The 26,503-nt window shown below is 37.9% G+C and overlaps 1 long non-coding RNA gene across 3 annotated transcripts; it reads left to right on the top strand.

Annotated features, from left to right (window-relative positions):
- Nucleotides 1-14,215: 14,215 nt before the first annotated feature.
- On the top strand, nucleotides 14,216-24,432 carry LOC310882245. Of its 3 annotated transcripts, none has more exons than XR_014572864.1 (2): nucleotides 14,216-14,315; nucleotides 15,266-24,432. It is a non-coding gene; the product is annotated as an uncharacterized lncRNA (long non-coding RNA). The 3 variants fall into 3 exon arrangements; XR_014572865.1 differs by lacking the exon at nucleotides 14,216-14,315 and adding an exon at nucleotides 14,386-14,519; XR_014572866.1 differs by lacking the exon at nucleotides 14,216-14,315 and adding an exon at nucleotides 15,011-15,081.
- The last annotated feature ends 2,071 nt before the right edge of the window (nucleotides 24,433-26,503 follow it).

Below are 26,503 nucleotides of genomic sequence, written 5' to 3' on the forward strand. Positions count from 1 at the left end.
TGTTATTAAAGCTACTGTTATTAAAGCTTTATAGTATACTAAACCATTCTGTATAACGTAAATATTACCCAAAAGCAGCTATTAGTTTTCAATCATGATTAGAAGACCTCACTTTTCCTAAAGCTCCTGCTTCCCCCCCCCCCCCTTATTTTACTGTCTTCTAACAGAACTTTTTGTACTTACTTTTACACAGCCTCTGTGTAAGAAAACGGCTATTCTACCTCAATTAATTGGCAAGCACCCTTCCAGAGAGGGAATATATGATAAAAGTATTACACTGTGAAGATCACGCATATTTTTATACCCTCAAAAGAGGGTAATTGATCCTCCCCTCTCCCCAGTTTCAAATGTGGAATTTGGCTGCTATGGGTTCTTTCCCACACAAATCGAGCCTTAGCTCTTTTGAATTGAAACAATATGGGATGATTATTGTGGGAAATGTTTTACCGTTACTGTAATTTAAAACTTTCTGTACCCAATTTTGCATTTTCTATAAATCAAAAAACCATTTCACTTAGGGCTAAAATTAAACAGAGGAAATCAAAGACTAACTTCTAAGCAAGTCTTGCTATTAATCATAGGATGAACTAGTAGTACAACTACTTTTACTGCAGTTTCTTTCTGCCTGAGAAATACATTTTAATCTAAAGCTTGAACTCTTCAGAAGAGCCTGTCACATAAGAGACAAATTAAATAAAGGTATAGTAAATGGTACAGCACTGCATGCTATTTAAGACGTAGGAAAAAAAAACAAAGCATACTTACTTCTGTAGTAACTCCAAAAAAATCACTAGTGACAATATAATCAATCAAGGTTATTTATGGAAGCCTCTCTCACCTTCTGACACAACAGAAGCCTGCTAAAAAGTATAGCTCCGTCAATGTTTGCCCTAATGCAATGCTACTGGAGAGACAACTACTTAGGGTCTGATGCTGCAATTACAGAGGTTATTGTACTTTTTCCTTCACCACAAGAAGCCATGGAGTCATGTCTTTTACTTTATGTCTCTGAACACAAGAATATATTTTTATCCTTTCTAAAGGGTAATTTACAAGAGCAATTGATTTCAACATCAAAATTTAAATATAAATTATAATTTTCAAATACAAAAATTAAACACTGAGGAAAATATTCTACTCTGTGGAATATGTAAATGTAGGGCTTCTGTTTTTTCAAACTTGAGACCAAAAAGATAATTTTTTATTTCCTAAAAAGAAAAAATGCATCCTGATTTCATATTTCATTTTGTCTAGCACTCTTAAATTACAGAAAAACGTTTCACAAAGCCACCTTGATTTTTTTCCCCATGTCTCTCTTTCCAAAAAAATTAATGTCTTTACTGTTTGAGTATCTTCAGTGCCCAGATATCTCTGGGGAGAGGTTTAATGCTGTAACAGACAAAATCCCTCATGGTGCTACTCCTTGCAAAGTCCTTGTAAGTCACCACATTATCTGCAGCAGTATATCATCGTAAGACTAAAAAATAAAAGCAAATTTTCACAAAATATACACTCAAAATAAAAGTTGACTTCTAGTTAAACACATTTTGTATTGTGTGCATCCCATGCTAAAGAGGAACCCTTTTACTGATTGTGAGGTAGAATTAAAATGTATCCTGTAAAAATTCCTATATTTTTAAATCAGATACAAAGAAAGTAGCTGTGAAGAGTTTGGGGAGGTATTGAAAAGGCTTCTTACCAAAATAAAATCCTTCCCAGCACTAAATTAATATTCAAATGTTGTGCTTCAATGAAATACTGATAGAAAAGTTGTCACCTTTGAGAAGAATTACATCAAAGTAAGTAAATGACTTACAGAGACCACAGATTGAAACCCTTTTACTGTTGATTTTCTCCCCAGCTAAGATTTCTTTCTAATGTACTTGCAGAACTCATTAACTCTGACAATAAGCTCCTGGAGCAATCAACATCTCTGTTCCTCAAAAAGTGCATTCGAAACACATCAGATGGCCTGTGATACAGTGAGTTCCTAGGTCTTTGCTTCACTGTAGTGAAACTTGCTCATCATTTTAAGCATACCATTTGCCTAACTGAAGGAAAGGGGAACTTCTAATTTTGTCTTCCTTTCTGATCTGAGCATCAGGCAAAGACAGGCACTGACTACAGAGGAGGTGCACAACCCCAAAACAATTACAGCAGCCATAATAGTCTTGCCTACCAGTAATTTTGGGAAGATACGTGAAAATTTGAAAAGATACGTGAATTGACAGAAAGAAAGAAAGAAAGAAAGAAAGAAAGAAAGAAAGAAAGAAAGAAAGAAAGAAAGAAAGAAAGAAAGAAAGAAAGAAAGAAAGAAAGAAAGAAAGAGGTGGAAAAAAAAGTTTAAAAATTTCATGTGAACAGCACAAACAAACTGGAGCGCTTGCAGAGGATTACTAGGGAACATTTCAGAAAACTCTGGCTATAAGTGCTTTGGAGCCAGAAGTCAAAATACAGGAGACTTTTTTATACCCTCCTTACCAGCTGCAGATGGAAGAAGAGGGGAAGCAGTGGTAGGAGAGGGAGAGGACAAACAAGCTCTACAGTCTGGGAAATGTGATGATAATTCTGCTGAAGATCTCCACCAGACTACCAGTGGGTGCAGAAGTAGGTCCTATGCATATACATCTGCAGGATGTGATTGTCTCAGACACACTTATTAGAAACGTAGAGGAAAAGATCTATTTTTACAGTACTGATTAAAACAGAGTTGGCCTTCTGCAGCGACTGAAGCAGCACAGCTTTAGCTGGCTTGAAGCTGTCCACGTGGCAGAACCAGCGCGGCTCCCTGCACTCCGTCCAGTTGCCATCTGGTTCCCAACACTGTGCATCGTGTGTGTCCAGGGCACTCCCAGGTGTAGCAGTGCCTTGATGAGAATGAAAATTTAGACAGAGTGATTGAGAAAGCCTGCTCACTTGAGCTGAGAGTCATTTGCTACACAACGCCAATACAGCAGAAGCTAGGGACATTTACATCTTCTGTAAACTAAACACCCACAGTACCAACAGAGCAGAAGTTGCAGTAAAAAATAAATCCTAAACTACATTGAGGCAACCAGTAGGATAAAAATAACGGAATTATTAGAGAAGAACAGTCAGCAAATAGAAGATTTAAAATATATGTTATTATTTTTAAAAGTTTCCTCCCAGTTTGCTGTTCTGTAGGGAGCACATAAAATGTTATAATTCGTAAGTTTTCACTTCCATGATTTTTTTTTTTTTAGCAGTCTGTAAGGTTATTTTTCTGTTTTGTTTTGACTTAAACAAAACCAACAACAACAACAAAATGACCTAATTAATTTCTCCATACAATCTTAAGATGTACGAGATTTTAATTACTTGTACAGCAGAACCCTAAACTGGAAAAGCCAGGCCATTTCACAGCATCTTCCTGTGAGCTGTTCTGATCAGACTGAGGCTTGGATTTGGGGTATTTCTATGCAGATTTCTGTGCACGTTACAACCTCTCCTACTACTTACAAATGCATAAAACAGAGCAACTAACGTACAAAACAGTGGTGATGAGAAAAATGCCGTGACAAGTAAGTGCAGCACATAACCTTCCACTTTGGTAAAGAAGACTACTGAATTTTGGGAGGCAGAGGAGTCTCCTCCTGAAGTCTCCATTCAAAGGAGTGGAGGACTCAAACAGCAGCTGCAGCGCAGACCAAGACTAGAGATGCAGCCTCGTGCAAAGCAGTATTTAACCCCTCAAATTCTGTAAGCACCGCCTTTCAAAAACAGGGCACAACTCAGCCCTTCTCAATCTGGTATTCTCCATGCTTATGTCATACTTGGTATATTCAGACTTCAGCCATTTCTCAAGAAGAAATCTTGTGCTCAACGTCAGAGTTATCTTCAACTTACAAGTGGAGGTGCTCAGCCAGAGGAAGCTTGAAGAGGCTCTCACTGTTGGACCCAAGACAGTGTAAAAGCATCTCCCAACTTCTTACCCATTCTCACCCATTCTTCCAGACACGGGCACTACAACTCACATGTATTAATATTTCATTGCAGCCTAGTTTCTAGACCACAACATATTTAAGAAACATATTTTACAAAATAAGCAATACTACATATAGAAGAGTAAATAGAGAATCTCTGGGCACTGCAGCTTCTGTTGATCATAAACATAAAGTTAACCCCATTGAAATCAATGGCACAACAAAAATTGTTCTTTGTGCTTTCTCCCAGTGGCTTCTCCAGAAATATTGCACAGCTTTATTTGTTCTTTATGTTATGTACTGTGAACTATCTGAAGTTGTCTTGAGTGGGACTTCAATACTATGTTGGCCTTGAACTAATCATCTGCAAAAAGTTGAAATTCAAACTGCAAAGAATGGCTTTACTTTTTTTAAACTGCTATTAGAAGTAATAGCCACTAAAAAGCAATGTAAGATGTAGACATTGATCACCTGGATAAAACTTCATTATGAACATTTTTCAAAAATACGCATACAGAGCTGAAACAAACTCTGCAAGTGCACTGCCAAAGTAATTTTCTAGCTTGATCTCTCAATGCTAATTGAATTGTGAGACTTCCTATTTGTTCCTCTGCTATCTGCACCGTTAGGCCTGAATTTTCACACATTTTCACTGATCTTCAGGAACGCTCGCTAGTGCTTCTTCCTGAACCCTTAATTAGTCTGTATTTTGGGTTAGATGGCATCTCAGGAGGAAGAGAGATGACAACCAAAGTTATAAAATTCAGGAATTTGATACTCACTACCTCACCTCCTTCTCCATGTGAATTTTGGTGCACCACCACAGAGGTATGTGCCCTTTAATATATTCAGCTTAGCAGGTTTCAACAACTAAAAGGATTATAGCAATTATTTTGACAATAATGGAATTGTAGCTCTTCTGTGTCCAACCCAGAACCTTATATAGGTGAAAGGCAGCCATATCCAACCAACAGTATAAATAAATCTATTTGGGGAAGAGAATTATGTGCACACCAAGTCCCTTCTAACTTGCTAAAATTGATTGTGAGGTGTGGGCTGCAATGGCACAGACTGATGAAATATTCACCAGCGAATACATGCCTGTACATACATTATCTTCTATATGCCTGAAAATATCTTCATGAAGTTAAAGCTGATTTTTTTAAAAAAAATCCTTTGATGAGACAAAGTAGCTTAGCCGCCTTCTGTGGTCACTCAATTGGTTTGCTCTTACTAACAGGTACAACCACCTTTCAATTTGCTTTTCTTCCCCACATCAGGCCTTTTTCTGTACTCAGGAAAAAACCCTAGACCACCGCGTTCTCTTTTGGCTGTATCTGCAGTCAAGTGCTATTCCTTATCTGGTTGCCTTCAGCTGCACTAAGTTTTGAATCCTGTAAGCACTTTGGGGCAAGAAACACAAGCACTTGAAGGCTACTGTTTTTATCCTGTTAAATAGACCCCCTGAGAGCACTTTGTGTTATAGAGAAGAAAGTAATCACCACTCTAGATAACTACTAAATAACATCTTAAATGTGTACACCTGAATATTGTATGTTCAACTTCAGTTTTATTTACACCAAGTAAGAGAGCATCCACACAAAAACACACCAGTCTCATAGGTTAAACAGACATATATTGTAGAGCAGGTTATATTTTAAATGAAATAATTTTACAAATACATTCAGAAGGCACCAAGGAGACAGTAGAAATAATTGTTTTAGTATCATTTAAAATGTAAATGTCATGTAATATGTAATTTAAATGTAAATCTGCACCTTAAACCTTCAATCCATCAATGTAAATCTCCAGTTAAGAAACAAAATTTCCATGCGATTGTGTTAATTCCACCTTCTATAATAATTATAGAATGAGAAATGTATAACCTTCCATTAAAAAACTGATATCTTCATAACAGACTGAATTGGAAAACTATTTAAGAAAAGGTTACTAATAAAAGTAGATTTTAAGATGTAAATGTTTTTTTCCTACATCCAAGCAGAGAAACACCATATTTCACACTGCATTAAAAATAAAAACAAAACCCAAGATGAACCCTTGCAGCAGAATTTCTATGTGCATGCCCCTTGGGTTTCTTACAGAGTTTCCATCCATTTTGAGATAACATGATTAATTCCTTCCCATGCATCCTGAAATTTATAAATGCACATTGGAGGAGGGACAATACCAATTTTGTGTCTCTTAAAATAGGAAAGCAAGACTTTGACACTCCTCAGTTTAAACTAGACAAAGAAAGAAGGAAAAAAGCTAACTGCATAAGTCTACAAGGTCATGCAGAATTTAGCATTCTTTAAATGTACTTTAAGAGTCATTCAAGTTCAGGCTTCCTGTATCAGGTTTTTAAATTAGTGTTACTTTGGTGTAAGAGTAAAATCCAAAACTCTGATATCTGTGGGAGACTTTCCACTGACTCAAAACTGAACAGGCTATTTTGTTTCCTATAGACAAATAAGACAATAAATCTCATCTGCCGAAGGTAACAAAAATAATCATGATAACTGTTTTCTTTCTTAAAAAAAACAAAACAACAACAACACACCAACAAAAACCCTGCCACCAGATACAAAAATAAATATTAAAAAAACAGAATGACTTATCAAAGAGTACATTTTTTTTTCAAAATAATGCTTTTTGGATATAGAAATGTAAAAGTAAATACACTACAGTTGTTTGTGTATGAGTAGCAAAATAAATACAGTGAGCAGAACAAAACAGAACAAAATCTTTTGAATATAATCAAATAGCTTTCCTACCCTTCTGCATACTGAATTCCAACAACAATCAAGACCAATTCTGAAAAGACTGAGAATGCGTTTAAATATGTATGCCGAAGCTTTGTGCTTTTCCTGAACTGAAAAAAGTAACTGCCCATACACTGTAAATATTTGTGACTTTATCACATCTTACAGATGAAAACATAAATGAATACTTCTATGTTTTTATCTTCCAGCCAAAGTCCCTTCTATCACCTTGCCTATTGCAATTCAGTAATACTAGTTACCGTGAACAATATTTTAGAAAAAATAATACCGATATATTTGATACGAGTTATAAGTGTACCTCCTATACAAAAAAAAAAAAAAGACATTTCTCTTTGATGAATTTAACTTAGGTGTGAAGTATCTTGGCCTTTATCATGACTGTAAATCACAAAAACACTACCATATCTTTCTCTAAGCTACTCCACGTCACACACACACACCCTCAGCCGACATTAATATACAGACTTGATGGTGCTGCTTCTGGTTTTCTAGTCTCTAGATAAACTGTGTCCTTTCCATTTCAGAAATTACCTAAGACAAGGAGAAATAAAATAAAGAAAAATAAAGAAAACAAGGCCGCTCTTAAATAATTCATTTTTTTTTCCCAGTTTTGCATTCTAAAAATATTTGTCTGTGTTTATAAAAGCACGTGAGCTCTTATTATTAAAATTGAAGATGCATTCTCCTTTTGGAAATGTCCACTTACATTGACAAAAGAATTTCAGAAGCTGACTGAATGTCACTGTAAACTTATCTGCATGCAGGTATCTGAATACATGGGCAACATGCTGAGGATACATCAGCAAAATATCAGTGAGCAATTCAGACACAATCAGTCAAGGACTATAGAATATGATTTAATTAATATTTAAAAAGGTATATTGGTTATTATAGTAACAAATTCATTTTTTCTTAGCTCCTCTTCCTTCCCCTTTGCAAAATCTTTAATGAGCATCTGAAGCAATTTATTTTTCTATTTTTACTTTAACAAGTTTGAGAAGGGCAAATCACTTTAGAACTCCAGAGAAACTGGACAGGAGCTAAACATTTTCCTTGGCAGGTAAGAGGACATGACAGTAGAGGTATATTTAAACTTACAGATATAAAAATAAATTAGTACATTGCCACCTTAAACCTACACACCCCTTTAAAAACACTGCCTTAACTTAAATAAGGTAATTACCTTGCAAAAGGTAATATAACTACACACCTAACATGAAGTCAATATTAATTCTTCTTTCATTCATACAACTCTCATTTGGTGCATCAGTGAGAAGCAGCTCTTTGGAGCCTCTCCCTGCCTGCCGCCCCCGTCCCCCCCCCCTTTTTTTTTTAATTAAAAAAAATCATCCGTGCTTTGACATGTATCTCTGAGTATTGTTCCTGGACAATTTTTATAAGAGTTTTGAAAAGTTTTATGAAAGACCCAGAAAACCACTGCAGCAGTCAGATCATTATTGCTAACTATTATGTATATAGGCTTAATCCAAATCCCATTTGAAGTTGATGGAAAAAACCCCATCGCCTTCAGAGGCCTTTGGATCAGACCCTTTGTTTCCAGAGGTACGGCATAGCAAATTTCAAACGCATGCAAGAGGGAAGAGCATGCAACCACTGAACAACTGCTAACACTAATCTTCCATGAAAAAAAGAAGACTGTTCTTACAAAGGGCAACTTAGAATGATGAGAGCTTACATTTGACGGTATGTATTTTTAAAATCCAGGCTGCAAAGGGCCCAATTCTGGGTGTTTTATTCCTGCACATACACCTAGGAATTGAGGCATCATAAACAGAACTATGTTCAATTTTAGAGATCACACAGCAAATTTTCATGAAAACCTGATAGTACTGGGATCACTAGGAGATTTAAAATATTCCATATGAATGCAGTGATAGCTGTGGACATATTTCTGCAGCATTCTTCGGAAAATAAGAAACTGGTTCGCTCGCTAGTGGTAAGTTACAGGCCAGATTTACTAGGGATCCCCCCAAAACACACATACTATGTTAGTGAATATCCAAGTAGAGAGGGATTGATCCCAAATCCATCAAGCTCAACCAAATTCACCCAGGCACAGGGTTAAATGCATAAACAAGTACAGATTTACACAGTCGGTACGGTTTACAGTAGTATAAACTTAGGACTTGCAAAAGTACGTGTGCACTTGAAAAAAAATCTACCCCGCCATTTTACATGTACTGGGATCACTTTCCTCATGAACATCTATTGTGCTGGCTACAGTGATTTCAACTTTTTGTCTTCTGGCTGCAACCCTAAGTCTAGCTAGCTGCACACATACTGAATAAACGAATACCTGTCTTTGTAAAAATCAAATGCATTGTGTGACTATGCACACTATACGAACACATAGCTATGATGAAACATGTTCTACAATGTGTCTTATTTTGACAAAGACATGCAATCATATTTCTAAATTTATTTTGTTTTCAGCCTGGTACAGGCTCTACAAACCAAAATTAAAACTGTATCACAGTATTGCTTTGTTATATATATTAAACCCCCACAATAACAACCATTGCAGGGGGAGAAGGAGAGAGTGCTGATTACCTGCACCTGTTTCAAGCTGAGAGCGACTGATGCAGTTAGCAGGAAAAATGCCTAATTAGAGAGCATTTCCATTTTCTTGAGGGAAGGTGTCACGATCACAGGCCTGCCTGTGCCAGGAGCACCTGTGTGCACAGGAGACCCTGAGCACTGCTGCACAGGGTGGAGGACCCTGCCGAGGTTTGTTACACCACAGGAATATGCCTCACGTGGAACCAGGGCCAAATGCAGTGAAGCCAGGCTGTCTGCAAGGGAGCTGCTGAAACACTTTGTGGATGTGAATTACACACACACAAAAAAATATATATATATCAAAAGAAATCTGGATGAAACAAGGCATTTCTTTCACTTCTTTTATTTCTCTTTTGCTGCTATGAAATATTTAGGAATACTTGGCACACACCAGGAGAAGGCAGTGCCGTACCAACGCATCTGTACAAAATATGATCCAGCCTTATGTTACCTTCTATATTCAATGAAGACAACAACTCAGGACTGCACCTACATTTGAAAGCGGGAACTCCTGCTCCATTCCCTTCCTTCACTCCACCTCCTCCTTTCTCCCTCCCATCTGCGCACAATACAATCTCCCTTAACCTGATCCAAACCTTGCAGTCTTCACCCAGGCAAAATTCCAATTCATTTCAGAAATTTTAGCCTGAATAAGGATGCCCCACATCCAATTTAGTATCTCTGGAAGTAACCAACACATCGTAATCTATCAACTTGTGTAAAACCTTGTGGGCTGTGCTCAGTCTATTGCAAGCTGTTCCCTCCCTTTCACGTAACTGTGCTCTCTGTAGAGCACTTTGTCTTACTCACAGGCCTAGAAGATACGCACCTCTCTCCTGTGTTCCCTGCTTCGCCTGCGTTAGTATCATCTGGGAATAGCCATCCTTTTAGTCAAGAGAGCTTAAGAATATAACGCTCATTTACCACAACACCTTAAACACCCTTTTGGAGGCTAAAAATCCATCTGGAGGAAGGGGGGGGGGGGAGACTGAGTTTGGAGCAAAACCAGCTTCCTCCTGTAACAGTACATCTTAAATTATTTTCACCATCTTTCACTATATTATTAACTGAAAATATGCTATAAATCACCTATAAAATCACCTAAAAAATTCTTCAAATTTGGGAACTATTTCCTATGGTTTTAATTTTTCATTCCATTCACCAAACTTTTTTTTCTTAAAAAAAAAAAAAACAAAAACAAAACAAAACACTTGGCAGTTCAACACAAAACACTTTCAAAATGCAAATACTTTAGCTCACATGCATAATTCCTGAAGTCATTCATCTGAGGGGCTGAACATTTCTATCAGCAGATACATTTCACATTCTATACTAAAATAATTTTAAATTCAAAAAACAGAATTCCCCTAATTAAACTAATGAACAGATTTTAATCCCTCTTCTTTAATTAACATACACATGTTCTTTATGCACTGCTACGTCCATATTCAGCATGCTTAAAGAAATCCTCAAAGTGAAACAACCCAGTAATAAGTCAGTTCTGCTTCTTTTACTTTCACAGTAACCATTTCTGGCAAGCCACCACAAAATAATGAACTAATACATTAGAAGCTATTTTATATCCCTTGAAGTGCTACCACTCAGCAACAAAACAACCCCAGCAAGTGTTACAACCTAAGAAAAAAATCCTCCTTAGATATACAGCATCATTAGGGGCAATATCATTGAGTACTCTGAAATTTCTCAGTGAAGAGTGTTTAGGAGTTTCTGATTTTATAACAAGTACTACAAATTAAAAACCTTGACTAATACTCAATTTGCATTGTCCTGTGGAGCTACTACAGGCCTCTAAAAGGTACTTTGAAGAAATTAATTTTAGCTCAGCTATCACCAAGCCATACGTTCCTAAATTTCTTTCTTAATCTGCACAGTTCACCAAAACATTCTCTACTTACTTGGAGCTTGATCAGCCAATACATACTACTTTACTGCTTAAAGTTATGAGTTGTTTTTTGGTTTATGTTGCCATAAAACAGCTCAAATGCAATGCCAATACAGAGACAGTTTTGATACAATACTGTCAGTGGCCTGAATTTCTGCACAGGCCACTAGGTATTTTCTAGTTATTGGGGGGGGGGGGCATCTAGATTTGTTTTCTTATTTACTTAACTTCGTGGATATAAATAAAATTAAAGGAAAAGATTCAAATATTTTACGTAAGTGTCCAGATTTTTCAGTGTAGAGGAAAGCATTCTGTTTTACAAATACATATGAAAGGACTAGATTTCTCATAGAGGGTCTTTAAAATATATTTTTTTCTAGCTACTTTAATTTGCACATGCACTTGTCTAAATAAAGCATACAGAGTTAAGTATTACAGGTCTGCCAATTTCAGAGTAGTTATAAATCTTAAACGTGCAATGCTCTGCCAGATTGTACCTAACTCAGAACATATATAACCGTATGCTACTTTGCTCTATAAATGGCATTACTCATATATTGAAGCAATATACTTAAATAAATTCCTTCGTTAACACCCGAAGAGCAAGAGAAAGAGAGTGGGAGTGAGCGTGAGCATGTGCCCGTGCACACACACAGGAGATATAGGAGAAAATACACTTACGGACCTTTAAAGGATATCCAAAATAGTACTTTAAATTATAAATTTAAATTATAAACTCATCCTGAACAATTCCAGGTACTACACGAATTTAAATACGAACCCTGGAAATCTTCACGTCCAAATTCACGTTGCTAAGACAGTCAGGAAAGGCAATTGCAATGAGCTACAGTTACTGAAGATCATCACATAGTTACCTCAGGAATATTAGTCAAGAAGGGCGAGCGTGTACACTGATGCACAGGCGTACGAGTAGCAAAAAAACCCACGGCCGTGTTACCAGCTGCGCTGTAACTGTTCTGCAGTAACTGTAACTGCTCTTTAACAACGCTGCAAGCACGCTGAAATATAAAATAGATGTAAAAAAAACTTGCACCGCCCAACTTTGTTTGTATCTTTCCTTGAGCTTCCTTCTATTAAAAAAAAAAAAAAAGAGGTGGGGGGGGAGAATTGCCATTGAAGCACGAAGCTACATTGCAATCAATGAAGGCGCGACTGGCACAAGTCCTAGAACATTTGCATTCAGAAATAAAAGCTGTGATCGACCTTTGTCTGCGCAGAAAACGAAGCTTCGCCGGCTTTCGACAGCCGAGCGAAGGGAGGGGCCGGCTTGGCAGGGAGGGCGAATAACCCCCACCGAAAATAAAAAAATAAATAAATCCCAAACCCACCGGGGGCAGGGAGCCCCGGGGGCGTCGAGCCCCGCGTCCCTCCGGCAGACGGCTGGAGGCGAGGGGCAGCGCGGTGCACGCTGACTTTCCCAAACTTGCTGCTGCCGCCCCGCGAGGCTCGGGCAGGGGGCAGCCCAGGGCCGGCTCCGGCTTCACCTCGCAGGGAAGGGGAGGCAGGCAGGCAGGAGGGCAGGCGGCGAGCCGGCGGCTCCCCCCGGGCACACGCAGGCCTGCGAGGAAGGGCAGGCGGTCCTTACCTCGGCGGCTCCTCCGCACGCTGCCCCTGCCACAAGTGCCCCTGCTGCCAGCTCCCTGCGACAACAATGGGAGGCTGCGAGGGGTGGCATGGAGGGGAAGGGAAGGGAGAGAGGAGGGAGAAGGGGAGGGAGAGAGGAGGGGAGGGAGGGGAAAGAGAGAAGCGTGTTAAGCTTGTCTGGTAGTTAACAAGTCTTGAATGAAGAATGTTAGCAAACAGACAAACAGCATGTCTGATGCATGCTAATAGTCCTGGCTTCACCGCTGACACTATGAATAATTCAGCAGAGAGGAAGGAGGAAAAAAAAAAAAAAGCGCACCCTCCACCCTGCCTTCACGCTTTCAAACGTCTGCAGAGAAAACGAGAATAAAAGTATGCCGCAACTCTCCCCTTTCAACGCACGGCTACGGAAATATTCCGAAAAAAAAGGCCAGCTAGGCACCACTACTCTCGCCAGGGCTGCCTCTCAGAGATCTGCGACTCCTATTTTTCTTGGCTATTAATTTCCCCCCCTCCCTCTTTACCGCCTATTTTACTTCTTTTGTCTAGGAGCTGGCACCTGTCCCAGAGACGGCATTTTACTGCACATCCCCTCTTCCCTCCTCAGCAGGGAGAGGCTCGCAGGGAGTAGGCAGCCTTTGTACCCCCTGTCTCCACAGCAGCACTCCCCACGTTTCCATTTCAGATTGCAAGGGGCTTGGAGGGACATCAGCCGCCCTATTTCATGTGGCGGAGATACCTAAAGCCACTAAAAATATATTCGTACCAAAGAGAAAGAGAAAGCCAGAGAACTAGCGGCTTGTTCTGTAGGCAGCACAGTGCACTGATGCTCGGGGAGGGGGGGGGGGAAACCACAAGTAAAAGGCTTCGTTCTCACAGCATACAAACTAGCAAAGCCCGATTCATCGCTCAGTCAAAGAAATCAATTTCTTTAACAAGGAAAAAGAGAGGGAGAGGAGAGGGAGAGAGAGAAAAGGATCAGCGGAGGGGAAAATACTTGGAGCTTTAACCTCCACATTGCGACGTACAGTACAGCCAAGCAAAGCCCAAAAGAGATGGAAAATTAGCCCAGCTCTTACACAGTGAAAGCGGAGGGTTAAATAAAGCAGAGAGAGGGAGGGAGGGAAAGAAGAAGAAGAAAAAAAAAAAAGCTCCTATTTGCAGCATTTTTAAAAGTTCTGCTCTGGCAAAGGCCGTCTGAAGGGGAGGCCCTTGCAGCAGGAATGCGAGCAGCAGCAGCAGTAGCCTTTTTTCAGAGTCCAGCCTCCCCCTTGCGAGCGACTGGAGCAATCTGGCTCGGCGAGAGGAAGAGGAGGACGTGAGCTAGCGAAACGCAGAGGGCCAGAGCTGATGATGAAAGAGAGGCACGGCCCTGCGTGAGCAGGCTCGGCCTCAGCGCCCGCGGCCCGGGTCCAGGCCCGGAGCCGGGCCGCGGGGTGGGCCCGGGCCCCGGGAAGAAACGAAGCGGCACCGCGCAGGGATCCATGGCGATGCAGCCCGGTTAATGAAGCTTTTAATTGGGGGTTGGGATAGAAGGGAAGGCCCTACGAAAATATCTTCCGGGATTTAGAGAGGGGAGCGCCGGGTTCCTCTGATTTGCCCCACCTAGGTATGGTAAGGCACTACGTGAGGACCGCCAAATTGCGGCACGAAAAACGCACCGAGCTGCAAATGGAGATTCAGAGGAGGAGGAGAGAAAGAGAGGTGAAAAAAAAAAAAAAAGTAAATGCTGTATGTGACAGAAAAGCTCGGTGATTTTGTTTTCTCATGCCCTTACTTCTAAACCAGCTGCACAGCCAAGCTCCGGCTGCTTGGCCCTTATAACTATCTTGGCACAGAGTCAAAAGCTGATAAGCATTTGGGCGAGACAGCTCAACTGCTGTGCTGGAAGAAAAACAGCTGCCATGATTGCTGTTTGATTGAGAGCGCTTACACATACTCACAAAAAAACATATCGGACTGCAAAGATGGGCCACAAATGCCTGAGGATTCAGCTTCAGAGGAGCAACGCACATTTCCCTTTTTTAAAATAATAATAATAATAATAATAATAATAAAGTTTTATATAGTTTTTCCTCCATTTGCCCTCCCCTTTTTTTAAAGAAAACATACTGCGTAGACTTGCTTTTCTTCTTCCCATCCCCCCTCCATAACCTCAAGCAAACTCAAGGAATTGTGCCAAAAGTCCCGTTGCTAGTTACCAAGTGCATTTTTTTAAACGTCCCTTTGATACTTCTTTCCCTCATGCTTGCCATGGAATATGCAAGTAAGATAATCTTTCCATTACTTACAAAAAATAATTAAACAAGGCAATGAACTTCTAGCAAAACCTTCCTTTTTCTGCCTTTTTTTTTTTCTTTCTCTGAAGGGGCAAAAGAAGGGAACGAGGGGGAGAAGAATATTTTTTCTCTTTGCAGAGTCTAACATTTGGCTTTTTCCATTTGTGGCAGATCACTGTAACGCTATTGTAAAACAACTTCCTGCCCCTTTTGGCTCCGGTTCCAGAAGCTGCTAGGCTAAGTTCATAGCACAAACTTTTTTCCCCCTTGCCGAAGAAGAGAGAGAAAAAAAAATCCTGCAAATTATTTTCCCCCTTTTCTGGCTAATGGACTCATAAGGTGAACTCATGGCAGCCCTTTAAGAATGTTACACAAGAGACGTCGCTATCTCAAATGGATAATTCAAGCTGAAAAGGTGGGGTCATTATAACTGTACATGTATCTGTGTCTGTGTATGTCTATGCATTTTAATTCTGTAATTTTAAGTTGCAAGTCTTAATACCATCAGGTGGATAATGAGCTAAGCTGCTTCATCTGTTGTACTAATTTGTGTATCTATCATAGCACAGATCATTGGGTTAGCATATACAGTCTCCTACTTTCCAACTGCTTTCGTTCTCTAAGGTGGCCTGCCTCTCTCTCTCCTCCCTCCCCTCCTCTAAATGCTAAGTCCAATGAAAATACCCACCCAAGGCTTCTAAACCCTTCCTGCTAGAAACTGGAGATGTTGCAGTCTCTATGCTATGAGCCAAAAAGGAGAAAATAAGGCCTCCACAACTTGCTCTCTCACGATCTCTCTCTCTCTCTCTCCCTCTGTTTCTCTCATAGCAACAGCATTTCTTGGTACGCCTGCTTTGGCATACATCAGCATTTCTACCCGTCCAAGTGTCCTTTTGCGTCACATCTCGCCATTTCACTCAACCAATGAGATCTCTGTGTTGCAGTAAAAATATATATACTTTTTCTGTTATTGGTATATTCAAAAATTTTTATGTGCTTTCCTAACAAAAAATGTTCTTCAGCATTTGATTTGCCCTGTGTGAAGAAAAAAGAGAGAGAGAGAGAGAGAGAGAGAGAGAGAGAGAGAGACTGTACAGGATTCAACCTTGAAGAGTCTTCTTTGTGGAAAATATGTTACCATAAGAAAAAAGGGATTGCATGGTTACTTAAGGAAAGTCATAATTGTCCCCATGATTTAATATTTATTTTGCTTATGCTATCATTGCTTCCCTGATGTTCTTTTAAAACAGCCAGGCAGTTTCAACTAACTGGAAAAGTCAATACCATGCGTTTCTAAGACTTTGTAAAATACTCCGAGGAAGAAAAAGAAAAATATATTGATCTTTTATTCCTCTAAATATTGATCAAGAGATGATAAAAAATGGAGTTTCTATTTCTCGCAACTCTCAGATCCCATCCAGAGAGGCTGCTCTCCAACCTTCTGCTTAGAAATGCACGATCCTGCAAAATGGAGCAGAGGTCTTCACAGGTTTTTTCTACGATGTATTTCCCTCTTACATAAACTCACTGTCTTCTAAAAATAAAGTATTTAAATGATCGGCTGTGGTAAGGACAGTGACAAAGCCTCAATGCTATTTACAATAGCTTGTAAAGCAGCCATCCCAAGAGCTGCATGCACTCTGCCTAACTGATAGGACTGGCAAAAGCAAGAATTACTAAGAACAGTGTATCCTGCATTTGACGGGACACACTTCCCACCTATACATCATAAAGTATATTAAAACCCTTTTCATTGTTTTCAGACATGACACAGTAACTGTGAATACATTCTATTAAAACACACAATATTAGCTAAGTGTAGAAAGTATAGTGTGGCACATGTGGATTTCTCCGAACTGGCTGGCTGTGCCACATCTTGAATGACTATTGCAGTGACATATTTAGGGAACCTCTGTTGCACATTTTTATCCAGCCTCAAATCTCAAGAAAATGCACAACCACTGGCATTCTGAGGAGAATAAACATTTCTTTTGTAAGCCAAGTATATGTTTTATGGTTTACCCTTACCATCTTTTCTCTCTCCCCCCCCCCTTTTTTTTTAATAGTGTGAAACCACAAAATGTTTTTAATATTTATTTTTTGAGAATTACAGTAAAAACAGACTCGAGATTATCAGGATGTAGCTGACAAGATATTTACACAGCAACTTTCCCACAAAGTTTTATGTCACACCTAGTAATTCTGAATTCTTCTTCTAATAACTGAGGTATCTGTTGTGTACAGGCTGTGGAGGATATGTATTCATACATTCTGGGTGGTTAAAAAGTAAAAGCAAGCAGAACTTCTGGATAACAAACTTAGCAACAGATAACCATAGTGTCCAGCTAAAACTCTTATCATTTTTGTTTAAAAATAATGACATGACATTCGTGATAGTATTTATTTTAACAGACATGCACAGATGAGAATGTTAACCCTGCACAGAAGAGAAGAGATTACATGGCATAGTGCATTCAACAACTTTTGATGCCGATGTAATATAGAAGACAGACCTATTTTTTAAGGAAGGATTAGACTCAAGTATATAAATAACTTAGCTGGCAGTGTTTTACTTGCATCTAATAGGATTTCTGAATGACTCTTCACCCTTTCTCTCAGACATTATTTCCGGAACATTATTTATTATTCTGTTTTTGTATATATAAAAATACAGATCCCCCTATTCTTTTACCTTCCATACCTATCTCCTTCTTTCTCACTTTGTAAAAATGTGAAGGCACCTGAGTTTCATCTCTGCTTCTGCCTGTCTCGTAACTGAGATAATTCTACTACATTTGGAGGGTTAAAGGTAACTCCTTTACACAGTTGTGGTTCAGACTCATTCACTATAAGTTATCCTTCTTTACACAAGATACACAAATGCATTATATGTGTCACCATAGCTGTAAAATAAGATTGCAAGTCATCTAATTTTAGGTTTCTACCGTACTAAAAAATGAGGACTCAGAAAAGCAGTTAAGTGAATTCTAACTTGCAAGCTTCACTTAAGAGAAATGGAATTCCAAAAAACAAAGTGGAGGAATTATTTCAACATTAATTATCCATGAATAAATTGAAATTACATAAACGGTAATATGGTGATAGTTTTGCACTGAAGTTTGTTTATACTATTACATAATTTTATAACCCTTTTCTTTCCTCTTATCACAAGTTCTGTCTATTGGAAACTCATTAATAGATACTTCTGCTAATACACTATTTTGTCTTCTTGTATTTTAACAAGAAAAATAGTCTACATTTTATGCAATACAGGCAACAAACTATCTGTGAAGAGATTTGTGACTTTTTCTTTCTAAATAATATAGATCATTTCCAAGATTGGATGTTTTCCAATCTAACAACCTCCAGAAATGTTTAATAAAAAATTAGCAGGTATATATTTTTTTTAGAAAAATAATCCTATCAAACATGTTAGACTTTTAGGATAAAGCTATCCATAGGAGTGCAAACTCACATTTTTGAATTTTTACTTGTCATATCATTAAAATAATTCCAGTATATCATTAAAATAATTCCAGTATATGTTATAAGCATTATCACTAAGAATAGCTATACTTAACATTTGGAGAGCATTTCTTTTTAAAGACACTTTCCACAGATGAAATAAATAAAATAAATAAAATAAAAGCAGTCTTGCCTATATATTCTCTAAAGGGATCGAAGGTGCTCTGCAGGATTATGCCTGTACTTCATAGAAAGGAAGTAATTACATATTGTATAGGTTGGGAAAGTTCTATTCTACTGTTGAATTAACTCACATTAATTCCAGTGGATCAGTGCTGGAAATTTAAGGGGGAAAAACATTCAAATACCAAATAAAGACAATTTTGAAGTAAGCAATTCCAAACTGTAAAGGCATTGCTGAAGAAGGATGTATTTCCAACATCCTTCCCTACAAAAACATAATGAAGCATTTTGCAAAAACATTTCTTTCAGTACACTGTATTTTAACAGTAATGTTTTACAGCAAACTTGGCATTAAACTGGTATCAACACAAATGAAAATCTGGCAGTAGGACAAGTTTTTTTATTTTTTTTATTTTTATTTTTTCAAGGAAAGGAGGCATTAAACAGTGCATGGCATTAGCAGTTTTTTAAAGAGTGTTACCAACACAATTTTGTTTATCTTGCAACTATTTATTTTTTACTATACAAAGCTGTATGCCTGAAACTGATGGTATTAATATTTTGCTTATATACCATGCTTACTGATGAAAATTTACATCACAAGCAACAAATCAAAGCCCAAGATAAGATTTTATTTGCTGGCTTCTACTTATTTATCATAAATATGCTACAAAGTTCCCGGTGGCTAATGTAACTGCAGCATGTATTTGTGAAAGAGGTGCAGGCTGGAAACTAAGCAGCGGTACACTCACATCTAGTTTTATTGTCAGATAAGAAGAAAGCTCCTCAGCTGTAAAGCATCACAATTTCGTTTTATTGACGATGTAACTAAGCTTTAAAAATACATCCAGTTTCCCCTGGTCATACCAATTCATGCTCTGACAGACTGCAGCCTATTCTTCATGTCGAGCACTGACGGTGCAGCTCCACGCCGCAGATCGCTGTCTCCTGCTCTTTTTTGGGAGCCCACGGCACTCCTGGCCCCCCGGCCCTGCTCACCTGGGCCGGCCAGCAGCCCCTGCAGGTGTGAATGCCTCGAAGCCCCCGGCTCCCTGCGCCACTCGGAGGGTGCCCAGGGGCCCTCGGTTCCAGCTACCACTCGCGGCAGGCATCAGCCAGCCCAGGAGTCAAAAATGGCCACCAAGGGTTTGTGACTCCGACAGAAAAAGCAGAGACTTCCCTCATCTGCAGGACCTCCAGCTATGCTCAGAGGGAAGAGAGACAGCACTCCTAGGAAATGCCACATTTCACATGCAAAGCTTGCAACCTAGAAATGTCAAAAGACTCTTACCATCCACTAATACTGCACCTTCGGCAGTGACTGACATCTCCAGTTCCCCAACTACAAATATTCTGTTCTGTCAATACTTTTCTCCTGAATTCACTAGGAACGTGGAGTTAAAATGAGCTATTGGATTTTAAAACACACCACCCCTCTGTTTATTTAAATGGGCAGGTCTGCTTAAAGTTGGATGCCCTGCAGAAACAGCTACTGTGGAGGGATGGGGAGGGGAGAATTAAAAAAAAAAAAAAAAAAGGAAGAAGAAAGAAAGAAAGAAAAAGAAAAATGGTAAATATCTTATTGAAAAATAATAATATGCTATTTTTTAGAGAAGGATAAGCTGCAAAAAGTAAGCAAATGCACACAATGACATCTGTAATGAAAATTTAAAATTTCTTAGGTCTACAAAAAAAAGGGATTAAAATACTTTCAATATTGTAAATTACTCACAGGCTTTTCAACTAGGCAAGAACTCTCAACCGACCAAGTTTTGATATGTTAAGAGTATCTGATTTTTAATTGCAATAGGGTGCTTCAGTGCTGAACAAAGTAAATTGCAGTGGGAACAAAAAAGGGAACATACGATGGAAATTGCCATGTGCTTTTTTGTATTGAAATATTAGTAAGGGTGAAAAATATGCATATGTTGGAAGAAAATAAAAAGGGTTGTCCATTGTGATAACATATTCATAGCATAGTTGCAATTTAGTACATACAAAAATACTTAATCCAGAATGGTTATAGACAGAGAATTCACAGGTACATTATCACTTTATGAGCTTAATATTAGTATCATATCTATTTTATATAGGCACCTTTATTTTTACAGTTAAATTAAGTATTTCTCTTTAACCCTTTAAAACTAAAATATATGGTACGTGAGGTGCATCTTAGATTCATCTGTCTCACTTGGCTATCTAAAATATTACTGGAGTCTTAGAGTGTAGCAGAGTATATTGGCACTGGTAAATTTAAATCCCTCTTAGAAAAAAATCTCATAACATGAACGATATTGACACATTACTGTTATTACCGTAAAATATAATGTCGATGGTGTAATAGTCCCACTGAAAGTATTAATGTATTTATCTGTGCAGATAATACAGGCTTTACATTCTTTATTGCAAGCATAGATTACAGTTGTGAAAAAAAAACACCATCTTCGATTCAGTACTTTATAAAACTTGTGTTCCATGAACTGTCTTCCTGGGAATCATTTTTTTCCCCTCTGTCATGTTATACATGCAATAAAGTTGTCACACTTGTATTCATTATCAAACTTCTTACACTTTGAAAGGATGTCTAAATTTACATATTCAGCTTTAACAGTATTCTGCAATTTTTCAGTTTTAGTAAACAAAATGTCACACACATATGCGATTCTCTATTTCCTTTGTCTAGATATATGTATTCCCATACAGAGATACATTTAAGCATTCTGTGATATATATACACAGGCATTTCACATTTGACAAAAATGACAGAATACATATAAAGATTCTTAGAAGATTTGAATGGGCTACCACCCCACTCCCAAATACACGCTGTGAACAATGCACAGCATTATGAAACTTGCAGCAGTGGAAGTTCAAGTGAACTCCACTAACACCAGCTGCAGTGGTGCATTTTCGGCTGTGGAGCTCAAAAGCAGATGTAGCAGCAAGGCCGCAGTTTGGAATATCACCGTCTCGATCGAACCATTTATGTTTGTATGGAAAGAAGAGACCTTTGCATTCTGTTACCTTGGCATTAGATATCATGTAAAATATTTTTAAAAAGAGAGTGTCATTTTGGTATTGCCAGCAAACCAGGAATTTATGGCAAAAAATATTTCTTTGTAATTTCTCATTTTACTTTGTAAAAGATTAATCAGCATCCATTGGGATTAAATGTATGCCATAATTTAATATGCATTATTTTAATGAAGCTTATTGCAATCCGACAAAGCTTCTACAAACACTCTTATAAGCAAAATATTTACTTGGGTTTTTACTATGCTATCTACGCTAATAAAGTGCAATACAAATGATAACACTGGCATCACCAAAAAAAATTAAAGGAGAAAATTACGAAAAACTGCTTCCAGACTTTCCTAGTGAGCTATTTTTTGAGTTGTTTAAAAACACTTCCTTTCCAAAACACTGAAAATTCTCAGGGGATATCAGTGACTAATCCATGGAAATTTTAAGTTACAACCTTAACCATTTTTTGCCAGGGCATAAATACGTGTTACTGGAGATTTTAGGTGGAGGATAAAAGCATTGAGATCTTAAAAGGTCAGCTCTTAATTTTATATTCCCAGAACACATTATTAACAGAAACATCATGCAATCAATTTTTCTTGGTGCACCAAAAAAATTCAAGAAAACTGCACAGTGTTTTTTTCTAGTGCAAATAAGCAACTTAATAAGAAAATCATGGAAGAAAAAAAATAGACAGACACCTTTTGTCTCCTGGCAACAAGACAGTGAGACTCTCCCTGACTCCATTAGAAATACGTCTGCTTTTCAAAAACTTTTAAAGCCAAATACCAAAATCAAAGTTGTCATCCAAAGCCTAAATAGCTTCCATCATTTAGCTGTAAGAAAAGGAAACAATTCCCTCTCCAGCCAATAACTGTTTTAAAAAAATGTCATACTTCATTCTCTTCCGTGTGTATGTGCACACATGTACGTGTGCTGTGTGTAACATAGTAGACCTACTCATGAGATATGTATGTATTTGTATATGTGCTTGTATAGTCTCGTGTTACAATGGGCCAGTAAGAGTAAAGACTGTTAAGAGTAAGACTGTTCTGTTTATATGATATTGCTCAGTATAAATCACACTAATTTAATAATGCAGCCTAAAGGTTACTAATAAAGGCTTAAATTTGAATTTTAACAGGAAAATCGTGGGAGACATGGTTTAGGACTAATTGTTTTTTCTAGTTACACAAATAAATGAGGCATTTAGAGAATGTCAAAATATCTAAAATGTAGCATAAGAACTATACAAAAAAAGTTGGTACTATATCCGCATTAATTTTATCCCTTCAACATTACCATAACAGCTCACCCCACTACATTCAGGGAACACGTACAACCAACTAACTGTTCTGTAACTACCAGAATTTAAGACCTCATTCCCTTAATAGACCTGAAACAATTAGGGAAACTGTCATAAAGATCAGGTATTTCATCTACTAATGCACTGCACACACAAACCAGAATTTTGTTCCAGCACTCAGCTGGCAGTGCTGTGAGCTTTCAGCACAGAGGGGAGAGCAAAACAGATACTTGAGATTCATTGTGGGGATTTGCAAAACACAATTTTGCTTTAATACTGTACTTACACACATGCTCAAATAGCAAATGGCTATCCCATTCGTACAGAGGAAAATTTTTATAGGAATATCAGATTTACTGTATTAGTGTTCACCTTTTACTGGCCAACAAGTGGCCAAAACCTTAATCAGGGTAAGAAATTTAATCCATTGGAAAAGACCATTTTGTGCTGGAACTATTGTGTTATTCTAGCTTTTGTCTTTGCCTTTCCCTAGCAGGGAACGCCATTTTGAGGCTGTCATACATTTTTCTGTCCAAAGCGGATAATGCCTGTGGAAAGCGTAAGGATGGTATTCTCATACTGCAGAAAAATGTAACACAGCAGTATCACAGGGAAGAAGCATTTTTATTTTCACAGGTACAACTGAAGTCTCTTTTATTTTCTGTTCACCCCAATATTAATTTTAAACCCCACATACATAACCGTATGATACGCAGCTATCTATACATGCAGCATTTTGAAACTTTAACATAATATACTTTAACATATATATTTTTAATTCTAGTACTTAAAGGAAAGAGGTAGAAGAAGAGACTTTACCTAAAGACAAAACGGGCAAATAAGTATTTATTTCAAATTAATTTTACTAAGTTACAATGGGCCTAAATATGTATCTGGTAGTCCAGTATTTAGAAAAAGGTAAAAAAAATAAAAAAATAAAAAAAAAAAATTAAAGAATAGACTCAGGAATTTCTACAATACATCTGAAGCCTGACCAAACTCATGTTCTACCAGACAATTTTTTAATTTTTCATTTTTCTTTCCTTAGAAATATAGCAAATCATTGTCCAAAGGATCAAAAAATAATAAAAAAATCAATGGGTAATACAAATGGCTTAATATTAAAGGCAGAACAGACAGGTGTACAACAGTTGCTTACAGAGGATACTGTTTAATATGAATATTTTTTACTTAGTTTTCACTGCAGGGGTCACATTTGGAAACAATTCTGATAAAGTAAGTTTAGAAAAAATAATGTAGGAGTTCACATCTCTAATTTCAGTAACATTTTTGTCTAGGAAATAAGAAAGGTCTTGAAAAGACGAAGATACTGTTAAGCTTTATAAGGTAGGGAAGGAGGGAAGGAGGGAAAAGATAACTTTACCACAAATATCTTGAGAGTTCTTACTCAGGTGTATCCAAAGCAGAAAAACTCCAAAAAGCTCCACTCATTAAGAAGCTTTTGGAAGAAGCACTTTTACTACCACATCTTAGTGTATTATCATACATATGTTGAGATATTTAATGCACTCAGAAAAAAATTTGCTTTCTTTTCAAGCAGGCACATATGATATTTATTCTAGGGTTCCTATATATTTTTGAGGAAAAAAAAAAAGTATTTTAAAATTTGAATACTGGTGAAATGTTTTCTTTATTTTCATTTTACTCTAAGCAGCTGTCCACATTAAAATTCTCCTACAAATCTTCAACTCCATACAAAACACAATCCCACCAGTGCTTTAAGGCAAAACAAACAAATGAACAACAACAAACACACAAAAAACAACCCCATAACAAAAAATAAATGCAACTGACATTGCCTTGACACTTTCTTTAGTCTTTAAAATCCTGCAGATAACAGAAAAGCAACACCACTACTGAAGAACACATGGTGAAAGCAGGTGGACCTTGTATTTTCATTAGTAAACACATTAATTTTAACTAATGAACATAAGTGAAGAATATATGCATGCTAACCTGACGATATTATTTTTATTGGACAATGGGTACAGTAAGCATAGCTTTCCCCTCTGGCTTCCATTAAAATCTAAAGCTGTGAGTCTCGGGGAATTTCAAGTAACGAATAAAGGGAACAGAAGGGTTGGTTTCAGTATTGCTATATTCAGCGTCACTTGCTACTTACATACTAACTCTGTGCTGTTCACATTTGGCTCAGCTTTGAATGTAAGTTTTCATTAAAAGGGAATGATATTTGAGTTGCTTGGCCACTTTTTTGTTTACATAGCTTATTTTGCTGTATTTCAGAATAAATATAAGAGCAGACAATTGGAAGTGTTTGCTAAAATAACAAAACTTCAAGAAAAGTAAGGGAAATATGTTACCATTTTACTTGAAATGACTGGAATGCCAAGAAAATGATTAAAACGAGGAGAGAGAAAGAATGACAGAAAGAGAAAAAAATGTCTCATACAAGAGGGAGTTACAGTACTCTGTATTGGGCAAATCCATACTGCAGCACATAATCTGAAGGAGGAGCAAAAAGAAAAAAAGAAGGCTTGGAAGTCTGCAACAGTTAAAGAAAGCGGTGTGCTCTCTTCTCCAGAGAGGAGCATGGTAGAGAAGGTAGATCTGCGCAGCAAACACAGCAGCACTACCGCAGGTTCTCTGTTCAGCCCTGCCCTGTGCAGAGCCAGTGGAGCAGGATGCTCTGGGCAAGGCAGCGGTGCTGTGGACATTCAACGTGGCTAAAGCCTCCTGCTCCACCAACATGGTATGTGTCCAAAACTATAGAGAAGAGGCAGACGAAGAAGCATCTATTGTGCGTCTTCCTGCTTGTTGCTCAAGTAGCCTAAAAAGAGTCAGGAGAAACACAACTGCAGACACCACAGCAGCTAGTATCAGCAGCAACATCGCCAAAGCCAGCAATATCAGGTAAACCCACCCTGCAGTGCGTTATGCCAACACGGCAGCCTGTCAGGGATTTACAGCAACATAAAAAGAGAAAAAGCCAGTAAGCCCTGAAATGCCTGAGTCTAAGAGGTAACACGTGCTATAATGCACATTTTTACTGTGATGGTATGTTTGGATAGAGTTGTGTCCACAGTTGTTCGAGCATCAAAGCTTATTACTGTAGTATTACTTATTTTTGTGACGGCAACATTTTAATTTCACCCCATGCACACACATCCCTTCCGTGCTCAGTGCTAAACCTGCTGGGCTTTTGCCTGTCATCAGCAATTAAGGGCTTTTTTTTTTTTTTTTTTTGATAAAAGAAAGGAATGTGGAAAAGAAGTATTTCAACTGAAGGTGTATCTGAAGATATATGTGCAGGTTATTTTTATGATCTATCCTTTTATTTCACAGATATTACTGCTGAAGAAGAAAAGCATACAGAGGTGAAAAATAATAAATATCTTCCAGTGAAAGGTGATGGTTTTCTGTGCAAATTTTCCAGATAATTTATCTCAGCT

The sequence above is a fragment of the Anser anser genome (assembly GCF_964211835.1).
Source record: "Anser anser genome assembly, chromosome: 1".
Lineage (NCBI taxonomy): Eukaryota > Metazoa > Chordata > Aves > Anseriformes > Anatidae > Anser > Anser anser.